This window comes from Suncus etruscus, chromosome 5 (genome assembly GCF_024139225.1).
Source record: "Suncus etruscus isolate mSunEtr1 chromosome 5, mSunEtr1.pri.cur, whole genome shotgun sequence".
Taxonomy (NCBI): domain Eukaryota; kingdom Metazoa; phylum Chordata; class Mammalia; order Eulipotyphla; family Soricidae; genus Suncus; species Suncus etruscus.
In genome coordinates this window covers 51,029,715-51,051,521 of record NC_064852.1, presented here as the reverse complement: position 1 = coordinate 51,051,521, position 21,807 = coordinate 51,029,715, and the positions used below count along the sequence as shown (strand labels likewise).

The 21,807-nt window shown below is 33.5% G+C and overlaps 1 non-coding gene across 1 annotated transcript; it reads right to left on the bottom strand.

Moving 5' to 3' along the window:
* Positions 1–541: 541 nt before the first annotated feature.
* On the bottom strand, positions 542–670 carry LOC126009979 (small nucleolar RNA SNORA19). The gene has a single exon (XR_007496126.1). It is a non-coding gene; the product is annotated as a small nucleolar RNA SNORA19 (small nucleolar RNA).
* Between the last annotated feature and the right edge of the window lie 21,137 nt (positions 671–21,807).

Here is a 21,807-nt window from a genome sequence, read left to right as displayed (position 1 = left end):
ATCACTGATGGAAATAGATCTGTTCAACTCTCTGGGAAGAACACAAGAGAGGACATAATATAAAGTATAGTTAATTCATGTAATAAAAGTCAAGAAAAATTATGTTCTCACTAGTAGTAAAAGTGTGCATCATCTCCCTATAAACCTGTGGGTTTAATTCTTTTTTTTGACACAAGGTTAGTCATAATGATATTTATTCGGTACTTCTGAAATGATAATAGTATAATGTCAACCATGAGAAATAAAAATAGGTCCATTTGGGAACAGAGGATCACACACACACACACACACACACACACACACACACACACACACACAAGCATTTTTCAAGGGAAGGGGTGGAGAGATAGTTCAGAATATGTACAATATGGAGCTGGAAGTCCAATCCAAAGCTACCAACTTCTAATCCTATGGTTTCAACTAGTGACAATACATTAACTATGTTCCTCAAATACACCATCTTTTAAACCCTAGACTCATAAACAAGAAACACTGAATGGCCTATCTTGTGCTGGTAACATTCCGATTTGTAATCTGACAGAACTGTCTGAAAGAGACTGGCAGTATCACTATGAAGTCATACTGCTAATTAACCTTCAACTATTATATAGCACATGAGAAATAACACTGCTCACATGAACAGAAGCAAGCAGCTCAATTAAATGTGCACTAATTCTGTTTTCTTTGGTATGTAAATAATCGCTCCACACCAAACACTATCTTTACTTGCCTACAAAAAGAACATGTTCATTATATTGATCTGTATATTTTATGTCCCCAAAACTATATCAGTTTTTCTTTCTGAGTTATCAAAAAAAACATTATCAAGAAAATATGTTGCATCTATATATAGTGAATCTGACTTTTGCATTTCTTCAAGCCTAAACTGAATTATATAGTTCTATGTAGACTTTGAAAGGAAGTAGAAATTTTGATAAAATTCTCTCTGATGTCCAGGGACCTTGGTTTACACTTTAGGGACAGACCTCGAATTTCTTACATCAGAGGCAATTGCTACACGAAGGACAAGAGCATGTAAATAAAATTATTAATGTTTCATTATATCTCACAGAGTTAATGAGAAAGATTAAAAATATAGTTACCATAGTCTTTTATTATTTTTCTTTGGCAAAAATGTAGGCTTTTGAATTCTGATAGAAACAACTCTAAAAGGAATAAAAAGATAAAAGGGTATATTTTTAAAAAAAGAATGCACTGGGGTATTGGTAGTGAAGAATGAATCTGAAAAGAAATTACATAAGTTAAAATATTAATAAATTATAATCATTCTAGAGATGAAAAATACTGCACTTGCAGAAGACATCTTTACATAACACAATACCACTTTTTGATTGTTTTAATCTCTTTCTCATACAATTTATCTTATTATCTTGAAACTTATATAAATTATGTAGCTGTTCAATATATTGTTTTCTTCAGTAACATCAAAAAGAAAATCTCCTGAGGTTGGTTAAAACTGGGTATATATGCATTAAGTACTTTTTACACTAGCACCCACCATCCATACATCTTATAGAGTTACATTTGAATGACATTTGAGTTACATTACCTTTTTCTTTCTGTTCTGTTTTTTTTTTCACTCAAGTTGAAATTTAACTAATTTTAGAATTACACATGATTTTTCTTTGACATTAATGTCATTATTTAGTATGTACCCAATTTTAAATGTATAATCTTTATTTGAAGTAATGCAAATACTCCACCTAATATTCCTCTCATCTTCATATGATAAAATATGTCAATTTCATTTAAAGGTAAAATCATACTTTTCTAAAATTTGAAATAAAAATAGTCATCAAAGTGGCAGAGTATTAGTACAATAGGTAGGGTGCTATATGCAGCCAATGGGGATTTATCCCTGGTATTCCATATGGTCCCTAAGTACACCAAGAGTAATTCCTGAGTGCGGAACTAGGAGTAATATTTGAGTGCCAAGATGTATCCCTCCCCCAAAATAGGCACTTAATTTATATTTTAGTTTATTTTGAAGAAATGATAGCATAGTTCCAACTATAGAATAAAGGAATAAAATTAATATATTCAGAAACATTTTCTCATCATTTTTTCTTCTTCAGGAATCAAGTTTTCAGCAGCAATTTTTAGATTGACTTAATATATAGGGAAATTTTGCCAACAAGATTAACTTTTCTATATATTCTTGATGGATTGATAAAACATGTAAAGTTTCTCACAAGATCTTAAAAATTATAAATTCGATTTTCACTATGTCCAGATAAAGCTAATTTCTAATTTAAAATATTCCAAGTTAAGAAATATTTACCTCAGAGGGTCTATGACATTGAACAGTTACATTAACTGAAAATTGTCCAATTCTTTTTTTTTATTTTTATTTTTGGTTTTAGGCCACATCTGGTGGCACTCAGGGGTTACTCGTAGCTCAATGTTCAAAAGTTATTACTGGCAGATTCAGAGACTATATGGGATGCTGAGGATGAAACCCAGGTCGACCACATGCAAGCAAATGCCCTACCTGCTTTTGCTATTGCTCTGGCCCATATACATTTTTTTAAATTTATCACCAAAGAGAAGTGGTGAGGATGTCAAGATTTCAGACTGTACATGCTATAAAAAGGTTATTAAATAAATTTACCACAATATTTGATTAAAAATGTATATGTAAGACACCTCATTTATTTTTTTAAAATGGGATTTCATTGAGATTACATTAGATCAATGATGCAATTTGAGAAAAAAATTTCTTTTATAATCCTCAATGTTTTCATCTACATTTCAGGGAGTTTTACTTTCTTTTTACCAATTAGCATTGCCTTTCACTTTTCAGTTATTTCAATAACTAGGACCATTAAGATATAATTGCTAGTGACATAATAAGATTTTTTCTGCATAATTTCAGAAAGTTTTAATTTACTATTTCATCATTAAGCATAACTTTATAATATTTTTAAATCTTTTAGGAGTTTCATTTAATTAAAAATCTTTTATTGCAATTTTAAAAATCATATTTATTTATTTATTTTGAATATCCAAGGTTGGGGCCCATGTTCTCATACTTGTGATGAATTTTTTTCAACTATTGAGTGACATACCCATCCTGCAAAATCTCTGCTTCTAGTCACTAGGTTAATATAGTGAATTACATTGCTTTATTTTTGAATATTAAGCAATTTTATATTTCTAGGACAAATCTCACTTGGTTACAATGTGTTATCATTTTTTAATATATTGCTGAATCTTATCTGTCCAGTTTTGCATAGTGTTTTTTTTCTGTTTGTTTTGTTTTGTTTTAGCACAAGGTTGGTGTTCAGGTGCTTAGAGATTACTCCTGGCCCTGCACTCAAGAATCACACCTGAAGGACTCAGGTGACCATATGTAATCGATTCAAGGATTCTGCCTAGGCAAACCTGCTGTACTATATCTCTGACCTTTTGTATAATGCTTTTATAAGAAGTCAGAAGGGCACCTCTGTTGCTCGCATTCATGGAGCCCTTCTCTCCCCTCTTAAGATGAATACTTTGCTACCTTCATACTGGGTTGTATACCAGAGCTATCTCTACCTTTGCAAAAGCTTGAATTTTGTCCTGAGTGTATCACTCATTACTCTTTCTATCTTCTTTCTTCCCTTCCTCAGTACCTCCAAATAAAACTTGTTTTTAACAAAAAGAATTCAGCAGTAATGCAAATATAATAGAAAATATTTTTTGTAGAAAGATATTATATTTTGGTTCAATTAGCAGCATTTCTTTTTTCATTTTACTCTTATGACAGTCTTAAAAAGTATGTTTATTTCATCTAAGTTATTCCATTTATTGTCATAAAGATTTCAGAATGCCAGCTTATTTTTGACCTCTAAATGGTTATAGTTCCTCTTTCAGTCAGCTATAATTTCATTTTCTTTGCCATGTTTAGAGCTCATTGATTTTATTAATATTTTAAAGAATTTGTTTTTGGAGGACAGAGCAAGAGATAAAGCAGATAGTGTGTTTGCCTTGCTAAGGCTGACCCAGATTTGATACCAGCATCTCATATGGTTCCTGAAGTCTTTCAGGAGTAATTCCTGAGCACTGAGTCAGGAGTAAACACTGAACTTCATTGGGTGTGGCCCAATTTCCTTCCCACAAAAAATAATTTATTTTTAGTTTTAACAATTTTAAATGTTATTAACATCTATTCACTTAATTGTTTTCCATTCTCTTTTCTTTGTTTCAATATTTTTCTCATTCTTTGAGATGATTGTTTATGACTAGTGATTCTTTCAGTGCCAAGTTATCTTTTTTTTTTAATTTTTATTTTGATCATAGTGGTTTACATAGTGTTGACAATAATATTTTAGGTACATATTTACATAAAATCAGGGGGGATTCCCATCACCAAATTGTCCTCCCTACACCTCCGTTTCTGTCCTACCTCCCATTTCCTCTTCCCTCACCCCAGGGCGGCTAGAATATGTGGTTCCCTCTGTATCTAACCCACTACTTAGTAGTCTTGCACCTGTTTGGTCTTGATGCCTCCCTTAGTTCCCCCTCTAACTGGAGGCAGGACTAGCTAGATCAAGTTGCGTGGTTTTGTTTGAAAAAGAGAAAAGTAATAAACTGGGGTAAGGGTCTAATACGCCGAAACTGGGCGGAATCCTTCTAGAGGCTCTCATCATCGATTTGAGAGATGGAGAAAAAGAATGTGAAACACTCCACCAGTACCAAAAGAAGTGTCAAATATCCAGTGAGGGCTTGAGCTATATTGATAAGCACCACAAAAAAACAGACAAACAAACAAAAAAAGCAAAACAAACAAAAAACAAACAAAAACAAACAAACAAAAAACACGCCATGGTCTTGAAATGAGAAACATGGCATAGCACATAACGAAAGAAAAGAAAGGAAGAGAAAATATAAGTATAATTGGGGACAATTTCAATACTCACACCCAAACAGAGAAATCGACCAAAATAGATAGGTAAATAAAAATAATAATAACAATAATAAATGGAGGTAAAATATATATATATAATAACCAAGGTTTTGTGCTTTTTGTATTTTTGTTTTTTCCCTCCTGCCCTGGCACAGTAAATATTGGGGTCGTTCGAAAAGGAATTCACTTGGCCTAAGAGATATGGGGTTTCTCCGTCCTTGGAGCATACTGTCATGGGATCAACTCTAGACTTTGCTCAGGAACCTTTACTCTCCCGGTGGTGGTTTTTTTTTTTTTAATAATTATTATATTTTTAGTATTTACTAAAGTAACACACACTTATAACATTATCTATTATTATGGTACAGCATTATAATATGACATTTATATTGACTATATTATACTTTATTCTTATATACTTTATGATTTATACATATTTTTGTTTCTGTGTTCTTTGTCCCACACTTTCAATACAAAGGGCTTATTAGCTAGTTGTGTTCAAGGAAAATACTCTTTACTTTTGATTCTTAAGCAGTATTTAACAGATTTTTAACATCATATATTAATTATTATAAGGTTAAAGTGTTCATTTTTTCATTTATTCTCCACAAATTATTGCGATATTAATTTTAAGCATTTCATACTGCTCTAATTACCATTGTGTTGCTTACTTCTTAATTCCAAATGTATCAGAAAATACCTTATACATGATAGAAAACTTTAAATTTCTCTTGTTTGTTTTTGGGCCACATCTGCTGACGCTCAGGAGTTACTCCTGACTTTGCTCTTAAGAATCACTCCTGGCTTAGGGTACCACATGGAATGCCCGAAAATCAAAGTGCAGTCCATCCTAGGTCAATGGCGTCAAGGCAAACACCCTACCACTCCGCCATCACTCTGGTCCCGAAAACTTTAAAAAGATTTGACATTGCTGTAGTAGGTGTACTAGAATAGTGCCTTTTTCGGTCTAGATTTATTTTAATACATTTTAGATACACTTGAAATAGGTGTGTACTCTAGGTGCTAGAGTACAATATTTTAACATGTCAATTAGATGAAGTCAGTGGGTTTTTTTTTTATTCTTTGTGTACTTACACTAATATTATTTACAGAGGTTTATTAACACACTGAGCAACTATATGGGTTTATCTATTTTTTGAACTTCATTAGATATTGTATATTATACACTATATTATATTTATACTAAATAGGTATATATTCATTCTGGACTAGAGAGCATTTAAGCTTATAAAAAGTGTCATCTTCTAATACTTTTATTTTGAAGTTTACCTACAAGCTATTTTTTTAATGTGTCACATATTTGACATACGTGATCATTATGCATTTGTTTCTGAGTAAATGAAAGCAAAGTTATTGAAAAATAAAATAAAGGAAAGAAAGAAGAAAAAGAAAGAACAAAAAAGAAAGAAAGAGAAAGAAGAAAGAGAGAAAAAAAGAAAGAAGAAAAGAAAGAAAGGAAAAGAATAAAGGAAGAAAGGGAAAAGGAAGGAATGAAGGAAGAAAAAAGAATGAAAGAAGAGAAAGAAAGGAAGAAGAAAAAGAAAGAAAAAGAAAGAAAGAAAGAAAGAAAGAAAGAAAGAAAGAAAGAAAGAAAGAAAGAAAGAAAGAAAGAAAGAAAGAAAGAAAGAAAGAAAGAAAGAAAGAAAGAAAGAAAGAAAGAAAAAAGAAGAAAGAAAGAAAAGAAAGAATGAAAGAAAGAAGAAGAAAGAAAAGAAAGAAAGAAAGAAAGAAAGAAAAAGAAAAAGAAAGAAAGAAAAAGAAAAGAAATAAGAAAGAAAGAAAGAAAAAAGAAAGAAAGAAAGAAAGGAAGGAAGGAAGGGAAGGAAGGAAGGAGAGGAAGGAAGGAAAGAAAGAAGAAAAGGAAAGAAAAGAAAGAAAGGAAAGAAGAAAGAAAGAAAGAAAGAAAGAAAGAAGAAAGAAAGAAAGAAAGAAAGAAAGGAAAGAAGAAGAAAGAAAGGAAGGGAAGGAAGGAAGGAAGGAAGGAAGGAAGGAAGGAAGGAAGGAAGGAAGGAAGGAAGAAAGGAAAGAGAGAAAGAAAAGGAGAAAAGAAAGAAAGAAAAAGAAAAGAAAGGAAAGAAAGAAAGAAAGAAAGAAAGAAAAAGAAAAGAAAGAAGAAAGAAAGAAAGAAGAAAAGAAAGAAAGAAAGAAAGAAGAGAAAAAAAGAAAGAAAAAGAAAGAAAGAAAGAAAAGAAAGAAAAGAAGAAAGAAAGAAAATGAAAGAAAAAAAGAAAGAAAGGAAAGATAGAAAGAAAGAAAAAGAAAGAAAGAAAAAAGAAAGAAGAAAAAAAAGAAAAGAAAGAAAGAAAGAAAGAAAGAAAGAAAGAAAGAAAGAAAGAAAGAAAGAAAGAAAGAAAGAAAGAAAGAAAGAAAGAAAGAAAGAAGAAAGAAAGAGGAAGGAAGGAAAAGGGAGAGGGGGAGGGAGAAAGGATGGAATAAAGGGAGAGAGAGGGAGGGAGGGAGGAATGAAAAAAGGGAGAGAGGGAGGGAGGGAGGAAAGAAGGAAGAAGGAAGGAAGGATGGAATGGAGGAAGGGAGGGAGAAGCACTTTTGTGAAAATTATTATCTTCAATGAAGTCATTAATACAATTGCAGAAGGCTTATGTTATTTTGTTAAATCACCCACCAGATTTTCTAAGATGATAATTACATGTTGTACATTTTCTCATACTCTTACTTTCAGTTTATCTGTGTTTATAATGAAAGTGTATATCTTATACTTGGTATAAATGCACTAAGTATACAATGTGGCCTTCTTTTGTTTAATATAATATGAAGTTTTTCTTTTATTGTAGTATTTAGTCCATTTATCTTTAGTGTAATGTTTAGATAATTGCATCTAAGTATGACATTATCCACTCATTTTTTCGTATTTTGAATGCTTTTTCATTTTTAAATTTACTCTTTCCTTCCTTTTATGAGAATCAAGATTTATGTAATTCTATCTTATCTCATCTGTTAGCTTTTAGTTATGTATTTTCATTAAATGTATATTTTGTATTCATTTAATGGGTATCTTAGAATTACAATGACTATATGATCTCTCATAAGATGTGATAAATCAGTACACTGCCACTAACCCTAAAATGCAACAATCTTGTATTAGTTAAATTTCCCTTTCTGCCATTTTTGTTAAAATTGTTATTCGTTGCTTCTACATGTTGTATGTCTTATAATTTTCACTGTTACTTTAAGCATTAGTGTTTACTGACATAACTACTCTGTCCATATTCTTTATTCATTCTTTTTTTCTTTTTTTTTTATGGAATCTTGCTACCAGATCTTGTATTAAGGCAACAACAATTTTACCTGTTCTTAATCTTTTATTTATTTATTTATTTATTTTTATTTTTTTCTTGTAATGATCATTTTTTTTTACTTAAACACCTTGATTACATACATGATTGTGTTTGGGTTTCAGTCATGTAAAGAACACCCCCCATCACCAGTGCAACATTCCCATCACCAATGTCCCAAGTTTCCCTCCTCCCCACCCGACCCCCGCCTGTACTCTAAACAGGCTCTCCATTGCCCTCATACATTCTCATTATTAGGACAGTTCAAAATGTAGTTATTTCTCTAACTAAACTCATCACTCTTTGTGGTGAGCTTCCTGAGGTGAGCTGGAACTTCCAGCTCTTTTCTCTTTTGTGTCTGAAAATTATTATTGCAAGAATGTCTTTCATTTTTCTTAAAACCCATAGATGAGTGAGACCATTCTGCATTTTTCTCTCTCTCTCTGACTTATTTCACTCAGCATAATAGATTCCATGTACATCCATGTATAGGAAAAATTTCATGACTTCATTCATTCTTTTTTTCTACCACACCCAGTTGTGCTCAGGCTTTATATCTGGCTGTCTTTAGAGCTCACTCCAGGCCGTACTGATGGGATTATATGTGGTACTAGAATCATATCCAGTTCAGCTACATGAACGGCAAGTCCTTATTAGCTTTATTGTCTCTGCCTGTCTTTCTTATTCATTCTTAAAATTTTGTTTCAATCTATGATCATTTCTTTTTTAATTGAAGAGCTTCCTTTAGGAATTGGTTGATTAAATAGGCTAATTACAAATTTTCTAAAACTTTGTTGTCTGACAAAAATCTTTGTATTTGAACATTCCCACAGACTATAGAAAGTTAGATTGTTGATTTTTCTTTTATTATTAAAATGTCATCCAAACTTATTCTTTTCGCACTTCACAAATAACTGCTGATATTTAGTTTTATTCACTTTATAAATACTGTTTTGTCCCAGCACTTTTGTATACTTAAAATAATTTTTGTCTTTTTTTTTCAGAAATTTTCTTAGGACTTTTTATACAAAATATAGGTGGGTTTTTTTGGATTTTATTAGGCATTTTTGTTTGCTTGTTTAGAGCTCACATCCAACTATGGTAAGAATTTAGTCTTAGCTCTGTGCTCAGATATCACTCCTGGCAGACTTGGGGACCATTTAAGATTCCCGTAATAGAACCCATGTCAGCCATGTACAAGGCAGCCCAATCTGCTGTTCTACCACTCTGGTCCTTACAAAATATAGTTTTATTTTCTTTTTCTTCACAAAACTTTCCGTGCTGCTTGAATTTATGGGTTAAAATCCTTCATCATTGTTTATCATTTCCTGTCATTTACCTTTAATTGTTGCTTCTCTGCTTCTTAAAACAAAATTACATATATTTTAATACTACATAATAGATATTAATAGTTCAATGACATATTTATGTACATCAGCTATTTTCCATGCATAGCCAATTGGTATGAGCTCTTAATTTTAGATTTTTTAATTAGAAATGTACAGTTGATGATTCATATAGGTAAATTCTCATTGAAATCTGTAATTTATTCATCAATTTTGTCTAGCTTTCTATTATATTTTACTTATTAATGTTACCTGATAGTTCTATTGGAGACACAACATAATAGTCAATTAATCATAATTCTTTCATTTGCTATATATTTATATTTCTCTAAATGCTTTTAGCATGATCAACCTACAAAAATATTTAGAACTTTCAGAAGATAATATTTCCTTCAAGTTTATCTTTTCTTTTGGTAGGCAGGAAGGTTAAGGGTCTAATCATCAGAATCCAGTAAACAATTTAATAGTGTTACAACTGGGTTGCAAATTTAATTAGACTCAATTTATCTTTTATTTATCCCTGTTCCTCAGGTTCATTACCCCTCTGGGTAATGATTCAGTTGGTCAGGCCTGTTTTCTCTTCCAAGAGATGTTTCAAAATATTTCATTAGTCCCCCAAAGAGATGTTGATTTACTCTTTAGTCTTCTGCAAATTATTGAAGGAGAAATGTGTTGTTTAACTCAGCACTCTCTTCCAATTATGACATTGATACTGAGTCCCTGACATTGCTAGAGATTTCATTATTTGAATTCTCCTCCTTAGCTGTGATCAAAGTAATTTCAATTCCCTTCAAAACAGTCATCCCTCCTCTATGTAAAGTACAATTTTTCCTTCACATTAGAATCACTACATACTTATCAGGTGATTACCACTTACCGATAACATACATCTTACCTATCTACAATTTTTTTTCTTTATTTGTTCTTGGGCCACAGCCAAGATGCTCAGGAGTTACTCCTGGCTATGCGCTCAGAAATCGCTCCTGGCTTGGGGAACCATATGGGAAACCGGGGGGATCGAAAAGCTGTCTGTCCTAAGCTAGTGTGGGCAAGGCAGATGCCCTACTGCTTTCGCCACCGCTCCAGTCCCCCATCTACACTTTTAGCATTGTTGTTCTTCTAGTTCTTTTTGTCCTCTGTTATATTTTGTAATATGATTTTTTCACTTATTCTAATCATTTTCGAAAGAGAATTGTTTGATTGTTATCTACTTGATCTCACCTGAAAGGAAAAGTGCAGAAATTACTTTCTGACTTGAAACAGTGGTAATGCTGTTAATAGGTACTTTCTTGATACTTAGAAAATAAATAGGTAATTGAGCTATCAGCCAGAAATGGCTTACTTTATGTAATATGAAATAAGAACTATAACCAACTCTGTGCTTGTGAGATGTGTCTGATGGTGCTCAGGGACCATTTGGTGCTGGAATCAAAACCACACCATCTATATGTAAAGTACAGGCTCACCCCTTTGAACAATTTCCCTAGCACTATTTAATTTTGAGGGGTGCTTCCAAGTAGTGCTCAGAAGGCTCCGGGATTTCCACTAGCAAATCTCAGATAGTTTGCCTGGCATGTCAATGCAGTGCCTGAGGATATGGTGTTGCTTGGGTTCTGCAATGCTGCAAGTTATCTGGGCCACTCCAGGGGAACTCAGAGGCTGTTAGTGTTGCTTGGGGTACCATGTGGTACTGGGATTAAGCCAGGTTCAGCTACATATAAGGTGGACACCTTAATTTTTGCATTATTCCTCTGGAATTTTAATTTACTTTTAATATTTTGTCTTGGGGACCACATCTGGTGAATCTTAGTGCTACATTCATCTCTATATCCAGAGTCATTCTTGTTGTATTCAGGAACCATGTAATTCCAGAAATTTAACCCAGGCCATCTTTATACAAATCCTCTCTTAAGCCATGTGAGTTATCTCCCCAGTGTTACTTAATTTTTCATTAGCCATTTTAATAAGTACTTCAATATGGGTTTTACTGGAAAGATAGGGTATTCAAGAATAATGGTTATTGTATGATAACTAGTATTTCTAAGATTATATTGCATGCCTCAGTAACAATCGAAGGATATGACCAATTTGCTCAATTTTACTTCCTATTTAGTTGTCAAAGTAACCATTCATTTTTGTTTGTTCTTTTGGTCCATAACTGGTGATGCACAGGGAAAATTACATGCCCTGTGCTCAGAAAATACTCCTCACAGTACTCTGGGGCCATATGGGATTTCAAGGATCCAAGCTGGGTCAGCTGTACACAAAAACAATGTTCTACCCACTGTATTTTCTCCTCAACTCCTTCCATAACTTTTTAAAGCAAAAAAAAATCTTGATGAGAAAAGTTCACAACATATTACTTCTCAGAAGTATGCTTTGTACTTATACCTAAACTGAGCCTTAAAAGGAAAAAGAAAAACATGATTGTTTCAGAGAAGTCACGATTCTACTCCAGGCCAGCATCATATTGGCTCAGGCCCAATGGCATAACTGAATTCCAGTAGCATAACTAAATTAAATTAGTATTCCGTTGTAAAAGAAAAAGGAACATTGCTTGTTATTGAGCAGGAAACCAAACAATGTATATTAAAAATGCTAAAGGAGTTTTAAAACTCATTTTATCTTTTAATAAAATTCAGCTTTTATAATTATTTTTCTATACAAAATGTTATTTTTTTATCCAAAGCTAAATGACTTCTATATTAAGCAAATGGATGAATCAGAGTGTCTCATCAGAGGATCATGTAATGGAAATACAAAAGAGAAAGCACATTAATATATTTCAAAAACAATATCCTCGCCGACTTAAAATCAGCCTACCACCAAAACGTTATGAGCTATAGCATGAATTTCAAATGGGATAGCATTTGTAAGATTATGTTGACTTCTGTTAGTTCAATTGGCTAATTACCAGAAAATATTTGGAAGTCAGCAACTTTATACTTAGTCATCTAATGCAACATTTGGCTCTTAGCACTGCTTTTTGACTTACAATGAAACTATTCTATATTACATTTTTATCCCTAGCTAGCTGTTTAAGTTAATTGCAAATTCCTACCTGTTTTCAAAAATGACCTGTTCCAGATTTAACTATTATACAAATGTCTGAGTCATAGACATTTCTTTTCATGACCTTGAATAGACCCAAAGAAAGATAAAATTATTAACTCAGAGCTTGAATCTTCCTCATCACCCTGAAATACAACAAAGTACCTCCAGTTATCAGTAGATATGAGTAGATATGATTTTTGAGCAAAAATCTTTTGACATCCTGACAATGAGGAAATGGCAATAACTTGGTCTAAGAGCAGGCTGTCTCATCTCAACATCTAACAATAAGATGAAAACAGAAGACACATCATCCTTTGATCAGTGCAAAAGCCAAGATAGTTAACTACAGGCTTAACGACCATGATTGGGCAGAAACTATCCCAGGACCAATAAAAAGTCCCTAGTCCAGGCTTTAGCCTATGACCTATATAACAACCAAGATCTCTAATTCCAGAGGTATGAGTGAGACAACTGCACCTGAGCAGAACTTCTAGAAACATAATGACTATCCTAGGTTTTGTCCTGGGATAGGTGCAAAAACCAAGACCACCAACTATAGAAGACCAGTTAAAAATAAGTGATGGAATGGAACTTCTGGAACTGTGAAAAAATATTCCATCCTATAGCATGTGCAAATACCAAAAACACTAGCTACAGAGGCCAGATTTTATCATCCAAGATGGAGCAAAAATCTTCCAGACATCACAAAAGGATCTAGGACAGTAAAAGAGCATGTACAGAATCTGTAGTTATACTCATGACAATATATACATCAAGGGCGGAGGAACCCTGTATTTCTTAGGCCAGGGAAATTCCTTCTAATCTCCCCAATTTTTACTATGCCTATGCAAAAAATAAAACACAAATTAAATTTTTTCCCTAATTTTTTTTTGTAAAGGTTGTTGCCTGTGTTTTTTTTTCCCTTTTATTCTTTTTTCTTGCCCTTTTTTTCTTTCTTTCTTTCTTTCTTTCTTTCTTTCTTTCTTTCTTTCTTTCTTTCTTTCTTTCTTTCTTTCTTTCTTTCCTTCTTCCTTCCTTCCTTCCTTCCTTCCTTCCTTCCTTCCTTCCTTCCTTCCTCTTTCTCTCTCTCTCTCTCTCTCTCTCTCTCTCTCTCTCTCTCTCTCTCTTTCTTTCTTTCTTTCTTTCTTTCTTTCTTTCTTTCTTTCTTTCTTTCTTTCTTTCTTTCTTTCTTTCTTTCTTTCTTTCTTTCTTTCTTTCTTTCTTTCTTTCTTTCTTTCTTTCTTTCTTTCTTTCTTTCTTTTTTAACCTGTGCTTTGATTCGTCTCTATTTCAGGACTGTGGTTAGTGTTCGGATGTTGTCAGTATTGCTGTGGTGCTTCTCAGGTTTTTTATTTGTTTTTGTTATGTTTTATTTTGGGTTTGATTTTTCTTGCATTATTTTTTAATTAATTTTTATTTTTAATTATGAGAACAAAGATGCAAAGAAAGAGGACAAGGTAAAGTTACAGTGGAAGGACAGTCACCCATAAACAGAATTCTCAGTAGCCCCATTGCTGATATCTTAACTTTGAACTTTCAGCCAAAGAACATTAAGAAAAATAAAACAAAACCCATGTACAATTACTTTGTCCCTCAAGTCCCCAGATTGAAGTACATAATATTTCTTAGCAGCACACAAAGCAATCTAAAGCCATAAAACTTATGTCACTCCTTAAACATTGAAGGCAAAGTACTTTTTTACATTTCCATGCACATGCATATTAGTTTAAGTTAACCTCAAAAGTTTAAGTGGGTTGTTTTTCTTAAGAATTAGAGTCGAAGGAGCACAGTAAAACGGTGTTAGAGTGGCAAATATTGTTTGCATAGGCCCACCAAAATATGAGGGACATGGAAAGAAAAAGCCTTGGCCTAAATACAAGGAGACCCTACCCCTGAAGTTTTGTGGCATAAAACCAACTCTAGACACCAGGCAAACTAGTTTGTCTAATCCAGGTCATTTTCTGTAGTGCCAATACACTTTTATTTTTTACACAGTCTCTGTTATTGGTATCATGTTTCTGTATTAAAGATCACGAAATCTGCATATCCTACATTGCAGTCAGGATGGTGCAGAGCGTCCTCTCATTTCACCTCACAATTAAAGGGCAATGCAGAGAACCCTGTCCTGTAAGCAGGTCATTGTTGTTGTCAAGTCTTCTTAGTGTTAAGGGAAGTCTCTTTTGAGCAGGTCGATGTCAGAGCAGTGATAGGGTCTTCCCTGTTAGAGGATTGCTTCCAGGTGTTGTTATAAAAAACCTTGGATGTTTCGTAGTTAGCTTCCCTGGTTACTTGTATTATTTTTATGTTTTCCTTCCTTTCCTTCTTTTTTTTCTTAAAATGAGATTTATAGTTGCTAGAAGGACCCCTCCTGTTTTTTTACTTGTTGAATTTTTGCCTCCCTTTTTTCTCTCTTCTTTTTTTCCCTTACTTCCTCTTACCTTCAAACAGAAATACATAACTTGAACCATCTTGTTCTGCCTCTCAAATTGAGGGGGAAATAATGGAGGGCAACAAGACCAGTCGCATGAGTAGAAATAAAAAATTATCAGACTTGAGCACCAAATTCAAAGCCAAGTACAACAGAAATGATACCCGATCTACAACAGGCTAGACTCAGGGACCACTTGCACTAGCAGCCCAGGAGGCAAAGGAGGGGCAATATGGGATGCAGTCTGGGATCAGGTGTAGAGGGCGTACAGCCCTGTTGGTGGGAATGCCTCTGATTTAATGTCACTAAGTACCTGAAATACTACTGTGAATTTATAATCTACTTTGGTCAAAATAAAAATTATTAACATAAAAATTAAAAAATCTTTATCAAAAATTATTATAATAAGGCCAATGCATGGATTAAGGTACTTGCCTTACATGTGACTGATTCTGCTTAGATCCCCAGCACCATATATACGTTATACCTGAGCAAAGAACAAGAGTAATCCTGACCACCAGAAAAAAAGGCCCCAAGACTCACAAAAAATTAATATTTAAATAATCTTAATATATCATTTTAAATATTCTTATTTTAAATAATATATTTACAAGTAATGTTTAAATGATTTTAAGTAATTTATTTATTCAAATAAATGATATTTAAATAAATTTTAAATAATTTTAATATGTTATTTTAAACAAAGTGAAAAAGAGATGTGACAATTTAAGAAAAAGTTTAGGTTTTTTCTACCAATTCTGTCTTATTAATAAAATTCTACTTTTTCTTTATAAAAATGATGTAGTTGTCTAATAAAAATTTAGATAATTATTTTCCTTAGATGATTATTTTCCTTAAATGCAAATTTAATAGGATTCTACAAGCCAGAAATTATGACTAACCTTACCAGCTAATTAAGTTGGGTTGGCATTAACAAGAAAATTTATTTTGGATTTTGGGTCACACCCAGTAGTGTTCAGGGGCTACTCCTGGCTCTATGTTCAGAAATCACTCCTGGCAGGCTTGGAGTACTACATGGGATGCTAGGATTCAAATCACCGTCCTTCTGCATGCAAGGCAAACTCCCTATCTCTCCGACCCTGGCATTAACAAATTTTAAAATTAGTTGGTTGGAAACAATTATGTCATTCAAGTAATTTTGGATAAGAGAACGAATAAGAGAATGCACTTCACTAGGTAAGAAATGGTCAATTAAGTCAAAGACCAGATTCTTCCAAATTTATACTTTGTACTTCATCAAACAAAAGGATTTCAACTGTAGTAGATATTTGTTTTTTACCCCTTTAAAATTCTAAAAGGCTGGATCAGAGCTTGCACAGTTTATAATGGGAAAATGAGTACAGTGACTAGGGCATTTGCCTTGCATGGTGCCAAGCCAGGCTCAATCTTGGACATGCCATATGATTCCCCCAGAAGGGCCACAAGTGAATCCTGAGAGCCAGAAATAAATCTGAGCACGACTGGGTTTGGGACTCCTCCTACAGAAAATTAAAAACAACTCCCCTTAAAAAGTAAAATTAAAGGGCTGGAGAGATAGCATGGAGGTAAGGCATTTGTCTTTCATGCAGAAGGTCATCGGTTCGAATCCGGCATCCAATATGGTCCCCCGTGCCTGCCAGGAGCAATTTCTGAGTATGAAGCCAAGAGTAACCCCTGAGCACTGCCGGGTGTGACCCAAAAACCACCAAAAAAAAAAGTAAAATTAAAAAATAAGTATCTCAATGTAATGTTTTGGTAGGCAAAGAAAATAACATTATAGATAGAAATTTATTTTTTATCTGTAACCTGGCTCAACAAAATTACTGCTAATAGTGTCTTCTTTATTGTTTAGCCAGTTGGGACCTGGTACAAGATAGATCGCATCCAGTGGTTCTCTATGAGTCTTTAATAAATGGAAAGCACCCTTGAGTGGACATGCCTTTAGTCTAAAGGGATCTATAAACTATAACTTTAACTTACCTCTATTCACAAAGCAGAACCTGAGTCTATTAGTTTTAGCCTGCAGTGTTTTAGGCTGACTCTTTCCCTTAGTTTCTAATAGAACTTTTTTTAAATCTAGGGCTGCTTTTATACTTCTGAATCTTTTACTTTGTGATCAGATATTTTATTCTTATACTCAAGATTACAAACATTAATGACAACCCAAAAGTCTGTTCCTTTTGATAAAAAATCTCTCAAATAAAATGTAATGTTCAACCTGATTTTTAACTGTATGTGGATTTGTTTTTTCTTATTTTATTTCTTTTGGATGGGGAGCAAGATTGTGCCACATCCAGCAGTATTCAGAAATTACTTTTGACTCTATAGTGTACTCCTAGCAGTATTTTGAGGATTATATGCAGGTAGGTTTCAAGCATCAAATTAAAGGCAGCAGTATAAAAGGCAAGTGTTTTACCCACTGTACTATATTTCCAACCCCAATCTTACTTTGTTTTAGACTCTTTGCCTTTATCTAATAATTTTTCTTAGCTTCTACTAATTAATTACATATTCTATCCTGCCAAGAGACAAGGTGAAGTATGTTGCCCTAGAAGGAAACTTAATGCCATGTATCTAGGAAAGGTTGTTATTAACAAATGTATATGGTACATATAATAGCATATATATTTAGTGGATAATCTCCATGGGGCCAGAAAGATAGTTCAATGTGTAAGGCACTTTGTTTACACACTACTGACCAGGGTTTGATCTCTCTACACCATAAGGTCCCCGAGTCCAGCCAACAATGATTCCTGAGCATGCAAATCCATGTGTAAACCCTGACCACAATAAGGTGTAATAAAAAAAAATAAAGAATCACCTAATAAAAATGCCACCTTATGAGGCCAGAGCAGTGGCGCAGTGATAGGGCATTTGCCTTGCACACGGCAGACCTAAAATGGACTGTGGTTCAATCCCTGGCATCCCATATGGTCGCCCAAGCCAGGTGTGATTTCTGAGTCATGCCAGGAATAAGCCCCTGTGCATCAACAGGTATTGCCCAAAAACAAAAACAAAATTAAACAAAACAAAACAAAAGCCAGTTTATGAAATGGTGCACAGAAAGCAAGTGACTATGGTTTTAAATCTTGTTTAGCATAACAAAAAATCTATATCGTAATTCCAACTTTATTTCTAGAGAGTAAACAGCTGGTGAGGAGACTATAAGAAAGGAGGTTTAAAGAAAGCTGAGATATTTTACAGTTCTTCTAATAAATGTGTGATGTAGCCAATCTGGAAATACAGGAAAATTATGAAACATGAATGAAATGTTACTTTAGAACTTTAGGTCTTCTGTTTCATTATCTGCTCAAATTTTTATCCATTGTGAGCTCTGCGTGCTAATAAGAGTAGATTAATTTTATTAAGCAGATTTTCTTTCACTATATAATTTTCATAGAATACTAGGAACTGGGAGAATGTTCCTTCACTTTGGGAGCCAGGTGGCAGCTGACTAGGGTAGGGAATCTGATCCAGTTCCTAGCCTTACATCTCTTGTCCCGGCAAGAAGCTGCAACCACTACTCCTGCTAACTCATTCTATGCAGTACTTTTTCTCACATATCCCCCTCCCCCAATGTGGACTGTGTCATGCTACCAGCTTCAGCTCCAGAAGGACCTCCAGCTCGAGAATACTACCTCATCTTTTACTGCCACAAACCATTTCTCAAACTCAATAAAATCACAGTGTGGGACAAAAATGTGCCCATCACCACCCCAAGACTATCTCAAAAGACAATGGGAATATATTTTTCTTTGTATATTTAATTTCTTAAAGTTATACCTCTTAGTGTGTTTATTTCAAAATGTACAGGTAAACTCCTCCTCCTCCCCCCTCTTTTTTGCTTGTTTTGATTCTGCTTAATACGAAATTCTAGTAGAAAAGTCTTGCTTGGGATAAAAGCTCAGGTCAAAACCAGGGCACAGAGATCGTATAGTTTGTCATTTTTACCCCCAAATGCACCAACAATACAATATGGCATCGTTCCTTTGTGCATAGGCACACTAAAATGGGCAAATCTTATGTATAGAAAGATATTCTTATCTACTAGGGATAAGTACCCATGAATTTTATAATACAGGGGTGCCTCTCATCCTGAACATTTGTCATGGGAACTCGACTTAGACTTCATGTGATCAAACATCGACCATCCAACCCTGAACCCTGGATCCCAATCTTAAAACGGACACACTTCCTCACAGCACCAGGAATGACCCCAAGAGGGGGAGTCCCTAATATTGCCCTGGCACCAACTTGCACCACGGTAGGTGCATCCTGATGACGAGTAAATAGCAACAATTTGATCTAAGGGCAGATTACCCTACCTCATCATGTAACAGTGAGATAAAATCAGAAAACACTCTATCCTAGCATCTTTGCAAAAAACAAGATCACTAATTACAGAAACTAGCAATAACAACCATGACTGATCAGAATTTCTGGAACCATAAAGAAAAGCTCTATCCCAGACTTCGTCCTCTGATCTGTGTAAAAACCAAGCTCTCTAATTACAGAGGACTGATTTCGACAACCACAACTGAGCAGAACATAACCTGTCACCATAAAAATACCTTGGGGATAGACACTGAATGTGTCCAGAGCCTCTATGTGATACCATGACAATTACTTCAAGGGTGGAGAAATCCTGTATCTCTCAGGCCAAGGGAATTTCCTTTCTAATTTTCTCAATACTTACTATGCCTATGTGAAAACAAAACAAAACAAAAAAAACACTTTGCCACATCAACCCTTCCTTTTTTTCTTTCTCTTTTCCTTTCTTTTTCCTTTCCTTTTTTCTATATATATATATGTATCTATATATATACATATAAATATATAGATACATATATATATATATATATATATATATATATATATATATATATATATATATAGCTTCTAGCCAAGGGCTCCCGCCTGTTTTCTTTTTTATTAACAGAACCATAGAACATGAATCATCTTGTTCTGCTTCATATTTCTATGTCTTCCTACAAATTGAGAAATATCAAAGTGGATGGTACCAGGGGCAAAGCAGTCTCATGAGCATTGAATGGAAACAAAAAATGATCAAGCCAAAATATCCAACCTAAAGTAAATAACAATAGAATCGAGAAACCTAAACTCCAACAAGCTACACACAAAAGGGACCTGTTGCACTAGTAGACTAGGGGGCTAAGAGTGGAGATATGAGATGCATGCTGGGAACAGGGACGAAGGGAGGTCAACACTGGTGGTGGGAATTGCCCTAATTCACTGTCCCTATGTACCTTAAATATAACTGTGAAAGACTTGCAATTTATATTGGTCTCAATAAAAATTATATATAAAAAAGAATACTAGAGCGTTATCTTATAGAGATGAAGACACTAAATTACAGAGAACTTACCAAGGTCATCTGCCAGTTGAATGTCAGGTGAAGAATTCACAGTTGAGTAAGATGATCCTAGAGCAATTTTAATGAATATAAATCAAACCATCTTTTAATATATGATTTAACATATAATACACATTTAATATATAAGATTTAATATATTTAAAACCATTCTTAAATATCAGTTAAGAATAAATGCACTAATTACTATGTGCTTTATTTCCACATTAAAGTACTTCCAAGGGTATTTAGGAAAGAAATAACCTAGTCATAATTTAAGCCCCCTTTGTGTATCATTGCTATTTTTGCTGAAGACACTAGCATCTATTTTAATCAGATAATTTTGTTTTGGAGTTTTGTTTGTGACATTTTTGCTTGCTTATAGTATCAGAATAATTTTAGCCTTATCCATTATGTTTAGCATCAGAATCCTCTCAATTTTTGGAAGAGTTTGAGGAGGATAAGAATTAAGTCACTTTTCAAGGTCATGTGGAATTCACTACTAAACAATTTGAACCTGGACTTCTGATTTGGGAAGATTTTTTTATTACTCTTTCAATTTTACTGCTTCTATTTGCTCTGTTCAAAGAGATTTTACTCTTTTGAGACTATCTTGAAAGGTTAAAATATTATAAAAATTTATTTAATTCTTCTATATTTTTCACTTCATCAGCATGCAGATTGGTATTGCAGTGTCTTAGGAGCTTCTAGATTTCCCTGGTATCTTCTTTTATATATAATTATATTCATAATATTTTTTGAGTAAGTCAAAAGTTAATATTGTCTATTTTAAAAATAGACACTGCCTTTTACAAAATATGCCCTTCACACACTTTTTATTTTTTAATATCTAGTCCTCTTAACTATAATTTTCTATCATTCTATTCATGTTTAGCTTATTTTTTCTTTTGCTCAAGTTCCTTTGACTAGGAGATTAACTTGCTTAAGTATTTTTCTTATATAACGGCATTAGTTTTTTTTGGCCTTTTCCTCTTAGTTCTAATTTTTGCAACAGTGCATATATTGTAACAGGTTGGGCATTCATTTACCTTTAGCTAGGTATGTTTCTTCTTTTGATTTATTCATTGATCTAGTAGTGATTCAGCATCTACTGTTAATTTCCCCATGTTTGAACCATTTCCAGTTTTCTTTTGCTTATTGATTTCTAGTTCTACACTGCTATGATCAAAAAAGGCACGATGTGATTTCAATTTCCCTCTGTGCATATCTACTAAAATTTGCTTTGTGTCTCTTAATATGACATATGCTCAACATATTCTATATTTAAGAAATTTGAGAGATTCTGTTATTGAGAACAATGCACACTCAACTTTTACTCTGGTGGAATCATCTATTGTATAGTAAGCTCTTCTAGTCTAATTCTT